The sequence below is a fragment of the Myotis davidii genome, unplaced genomic scaffold (assembly GCF_000327345.1).
Source record: "Myotis davidii unplaced genomic scaffold, ASM32734v1 scaffold78, whole genome shotgun sequence".
Taxonomy (NCBI): Eukaryota; Metazoa; Chordata; class Mammalia; order Chiroptera; family Vespertilionidae; genus Myotis; species Myotis davidii.
Window position 1 is genome coordinate 2569747 of NW_006290305.1, and position 5749 is coordinate 2575495.

Sequence of the window (5749 nt, forward strand, 5' to 3'; positions counted from 1 at the left end):
ACGTCCCGTCATGCCCCGGGCGGCGGCGGCGAGTGCGCCTGCGTCTCCTAAAGGCGACCAATGGTGAACAGCCGCGGGACGCAGGGGGTGGGCTTTGCGGTGCTTCAATGAAAGTGAAAAGTTTACATTGTTGACGTATGGGAATTAAGAATAATGAAAAAGTTAAAAATACCATCCTCAGCCCTGGACGTGGAGTCAGTTTCGGTTAATGTTCCAGTTTGTTTCCACCGAAACGGGGGGGCTGAGTGTTGCGAGCGAGTGGAGAAGACGGACTTGGATTTGGCTGGGAATGGAGCTTGGCTGCGACAACTCAAGAGCCAGAAAGAATGTAGAGACGCCTGAAGATAGGACTGTGGAGGCCAGGCGCAGCAGCGGGTAAATGCAGACAGGAGGGATGGAGTCGAGAAGGAGACAGTGAGTGGTTATGGAGGTCTGAGAGCAGGTGTGCCAGGGAGAGAGGAGGTGGAGACGATCAGAAGTCGTCAAAATGTTTAAACATTCCACAGGTAGAACAAACAGCCTTGGAGGTACAACAGCCAGGAAGCCGAAACCTTGGTGTAGGGGACGACATTCTAACCAACTGAGCTACTCTGCCAAGGCCTTTATCTCTCTCTCTTGCAGGTGGGAATCCTGCCGGAGGGTTTCCCCGGAATACCCATCAGTTTTCCGTGTGTGCCCCTCCAGGGTCCCAGTTTCTCCTGAATGGTGAGCACCAGAGCTGCGGGTCATTAGGCATTGCACGTAGTCCTGATTATGCTGCTTTTCTTGGCTTGGAGCTGAAATACAACTGAGGCCTAGATTATCTTTAGGGAGGTGACCTTCTGTATCTGGCTGTAAACTGCTCAGACAATTGGTTCAACGATCTGTCTCAGTTTCCCCATTCTACTTGCCAAGGAATTTTTCCTAGCTTCTTACTATCCTGCCTGTCTTACTATGTCCCCCACCATTCTGGAGCAGCCGTCTTTTTTTAAAAATATATTTTATTGATTATTTACAGAGAGGAAGGGAGAGGGATAGAGAATTAGAAACATCGATGAGAGGGAAACATCGATCAGCTGCCTCCTGCACACTCCCTAGTGGGGATGTGCCTGCAACCAAGGTACATGCCCTTGACTGGAATCGAACCTGGGACCCTTCAGTCCGCAGGCTCATGCTCTATCCACTGAGCCAAACCGGTTAGGGCTGAAGCAGCAGTCTTGATTGAATGGTGGAATGGCTTTCTGAAAGACTCAGCTACAGTGCCAGCTAGGGGACAATACACTGTTCTCCAGGAGGCTGTATAAGCTGTAAATCAGTGTCCAATATATGGTGCTGTTTTTCCCATAGCAAGAATCAAAGGGGGTGGCGGGGGCATGTGCAGGGGGGTACAGAGGGAAACCAAAGGAGCATTACTCAGTATTAACCCACTAGTAAAATTTTTGCTTCCTGTCCCATCACCTTATGTGCTGCTGGTTTCAAAGGAAGTCTTTGTTTCAAAGGAAGGTATGTCCTCACCCAGAGACACAACAATCCCATTGAACTGGAAGTTAAGACTGCTTGCTGTCCAACCTCTTTGGGCTCCTCACATCTCTGAATTAGCAGGAAAAGAAGGTAGTTACTATACTGTCTGGGGTAATTGCTCCTCACTACTAAGGAAAAATTGAGCTGCTACTCCACAATGGAGGTAAGAAAGAGTATGTTTGGAACATAGGTGATCCTAGGGTGCCTGTTTGTGTTAACATGCCCTGGCATTAAGATCAGTGGAAAACGTCAACAATCCAGTCAGGTCTACTAATGCTAGAAATGAAGGTTTGGGTCACCCATCAGGCAAAGAACTACTTTCCAGCCGAGATGCTTGCTAATGCAAAGGGAATGTAGAATGGGTAGTAGAAGAAGGTAGCAATAAATACCAGCTACAACCTCATGACCAATTCTAGAATTAGGACAGTAATTGTTGAGTAGTTCTTCCTTATTTGATTATAAATATGTTTAAATGTGTATACATATATATGTATAGCAAATATCTTTGTCTTCCCCTCATTCCCTTATTATGTGACATAAGATATGTTCACTTTACATGCTGGTATTTAAGTATTGTTAATTTTGCATTGTAATACTTAAGTCATGGAACATCAAGGCGAAAAGTAAACATCACTCAAGGGCTTTGCATCTCTCCTGGGGAAAGGGTTAAGGAGGTATATAAAAGTGCCAAGTTTTGTGGCAACTTGGCTAGGTTATAGTGCCCAGTCTAGGTGTTGCTGTGAAAGTATTTTGTAGATGTGATTCTTAAAAATATTTTTATTGACTTCAGCCGAAACCGGTTTGGCTCAGTAGATTGAGCGTCGGCCTGCGGACTGAAAGGTCCCGGGTTCGATTCCGGTCAAGGGCATGTACCTGGGTTGCGGGCATATCCCCAGTGGGGGATGTGCAGGAGGCGGCTGATCGATGTTTCTCTCTCATCGATGTTTCTGACTCTCTATCTCTCTCTCTTCCTCTCTGTAAAAAATCAATAAAATATATATTAAAAAAGATTCAGAACATTTAAAAAAATATTTTTATTGACTTCAGAGAGAGAAAGGGAGAAGGTGAGATAGAAATACCAATGATGAGAGAATCATTGATCAGCTGCCTCCTTGTCAGGGACCAAGCCTGCAACCCAGGCATGTGGCCTGACCTGGAATCAAACTGTGACCTCCTGGTTCATAGGTTGATACTCAACCAGAGCCACACTAGCCGGGCTTTAGATTTGATTAACATCAATAATCAGTTGACTTTAAGTAAAGGAGATTACCTTCAGTAGAGTGGATAGACCTCATCTATTCATTTGAAAGCCTTAAGAGCAAAGGCTAAAGTTTTCCAAAGGGAGAATAGAAAATCTGTATTTATATGTATTAACACATATTTACAAAATTATCTGTATATAAAGATATTTAAATATATATATAGAAATTTATTTTAAGGAATTTAAATACATGTTCTATTGGCTCTGTTTCTCTGGAAAAGTCTGACACAATTCATTTTACCTGGTTTTGTACTTTCTGTAAATGATACAATATGTACTTTCTCCATCTAGCTTCTTTTGTTCCTCATTACATTTGTGAGATTCACCCCTGCTTTGCATGGATCACTCCCACATACTGTGGATGAACTAACTGCCTGAGCAGACTGGCTGCGCTGTCTAGAGCTCCCCCTTAGACAGTAGCCTGTAGGTGGCACTAAAACATCTCATATGGAACTTGGAAATGTCCTGTAACTGCAGATTCCAAGTGTCAACATCTGAAATTTTCCATGGTCTATAATAGAGCAGAAAGCATATCATCAAATTGGAAACGAAATCTTTTTTAATATTTTTTTATTGCTTTCAGAGAGGAACGGAGAGGGAGATAGAAATAGAAGCATCAATAATGAGAGATACGCATTGATCAGCTGCCTCCTGCACACCCCCTGCTGGGGATCGAGCCTACAGCCCAAGCATGTGCCTTTGACTGGAATCAAACCTGGGACCCTCCAGTCCGCAGTCCAATGCTCTATCCACTGAGCCAAACCGGCTAGGGCAAGGAAATGAAATCTTTTTTTTTAATATATATATTTTATTGATTTTTTACAGAGAGGAGGGGAGAGGGATAGAGAGAAGCATCAATGAGAGAGAAACATCGATCAGCTGCCTCTTGCACACCCCCTACTGGGGATGTGCCCGCAACCAAGGTACATGCCCTTGACCGGAATCGAACCTGGGACCTTTTAGTCCACAGGCCAACGCTCTATCCACTGAGCCAAACCAGTCAGGGCAGGAAATGAAATCTTTATGCTTCCCAATTCGGTGCTAATTGGTTCAATAAACTTGAAGTGCTCAGCACTCAGAGGCCTTGAGAGAGTAGACTGTGGAGTGGTTTTCTCTGAGTGCAGCACTAGAGAGTGTCCGTGACAGAGAATTCATCCTACTTGCAAGCCAACAAGTTAGGATGACACAGTCTATCATGGACACATGGTTATTACTTACAACCATAGCAGTAGCAAGAACACCCACATTTTCTTGAGCCATTTCCTTGACCTTGACACCCCACCCCCAGTATAACCAGGCCAAGTAACATAGCACGCAGGGGACTGTACTTCAGAAGGATGCCTGAGCATAGAGACCCTGAACATTTGATAATCGGCAGTAAACCTTCCTGTTCCTTTGTTCTGGTAGGGGACATTCTATCTTCCAAGGGTGTAAACAAACTGTCCTTTGGTCTGGAGAAAAACACTTAATCCGTCTTCTAAGGTTGTTCACTATACAAATATTCTTGAAAAGATAATCCAGGACACACTAAAGCCACTGCCTTACTTACAAGACATGCAGAAAAGTGAGCGATCCGTGGAGAATCATCTTGCAACTAGAGGAGTGTGGGAGGTTCTCTCCCATCTGAAGGTTTGGTGAAGGAGAAAGTGGTGCACCTCTGAAATTGGAAAGATGGTTGCAGAGTTGCATCTCTGTCTTCTAAGCATTGACATCAGTCCTTGGGGCCAAAAGGCTGCAATCTTGGAAGTGAGGGATGAGCCTGTCTGTGGTCTGTAGCCCTTTGTGGCATCAACTCCTGCACATTTGAGAAGGTGGTATTCTCCCTCTTATCTCCCTGCAGCAGGTTATGGAGAAGATGATCATCCAGACTTTTTTTTTGCTTCTCTGCTCCTGAGCTTTGAAAGAGGCAGCCTATCTAAGAGCCCAGAGCAAGTTTTCCTTTCTGGCTGGGGCAGATGGGAAAGGAGATGGTGCATTGTGGATTGTGGCTTCAGAGGAGGCAGCTTTGGTGCTGGGCAGGGTAGAGGTATGGCAGAAACCCAAGAGGGACACCTTCCTATGCAGGTCCAACTAAGGTTTGATGAAAATAGAGATTGTTTCCAGAACACTGACTAGGTTTTAGAGAGAAACCCTTGCTAGTCCAGCCTCTCTCTTAGTGTATAAGCAACAGCATTCAGGGCTGGGATGGGAGAACCTAGTCTCTTTCCTGCAAAGGTGTAGAGGGCAGTTTTGGATTGTAATGCCAAGATGGTCTGGATTCCAGTACCAGGATGCCCATAGTTTTTGAGTTATAAGGGAAGGATAGGTCATCCATGGTTATTTTCCTAGGATCTTTACTTCCTGCTATAATTTGTATTATATATTAAAAAGACACAACAGGGGCAAAGTGATAGGATAGTGGACTTTTAGGACCTCTGACAGAGATGCGATTCTGCAGCCAGACAACCTAGTCCCGTGGTCGGCAAACTGCGGCTCGAGAGCCACGTGCGGTTCTTTGGCCCCTTGAGTGTGGCTCTTCCACAAAATACCACGTGGGGGCGCATGTACACTGCAATTGAAACTTCGTGGCCCATGCGCAGAAGTGGGTTTTTGGCCTGGGTGAGTCTATTTTTGAAGAAGTACTGTTGATATTTGGCTCTGTTGACTAATGAGTTTTCCGACCACTGACCTAGTCCACTTGTTTAACTGAAATTCTGGGACTGCACAGACTTCCATGAATAAGCTTCAAGGGCCGCACCTTCTCCTGGAAGGACGCGTTTGACCCTCTGTGTGATTGTTGTCTGACCAGGGATCTAACAGAACAGACCAGTCTTGGAGTTTGGATAAGAAGCGGTGGATGTGAGGAGGGCCACGTTCTGGCTGCTGGCACTACGCGCGGAAGACCATGTCCGGGGGCAGCAGCTGCAGCCAGACCCCGAGCCGGGCCATCCCCGCCACTCACCGGGTCGTCCTCAGCGACAGCGTGCAGCTCCCCAACCCCAGACAACA

The 5749-nt window shown here is 45.7% G+C and overlaps 1 long non-coding RNA gene across 1 annotated transcript; it reads left to right on the forward strand.

Annotated features, from left to right (window-relative positions):
* Positions 1–365: 365 nt before the first annotated feature.
* LOC107183010 lies at positions 366–5729 on the forward strand. The gene is made up of 3 exons (XR_001513790.1): positions 366–375; positions 440–442; positions 5605–5729. It is a non-coding gene; the product is annotated as an uncharacterized LOC107183010 (long non-coding RNA).
* Positions 5730–5749: the final 20 nt, after the last annotated feature.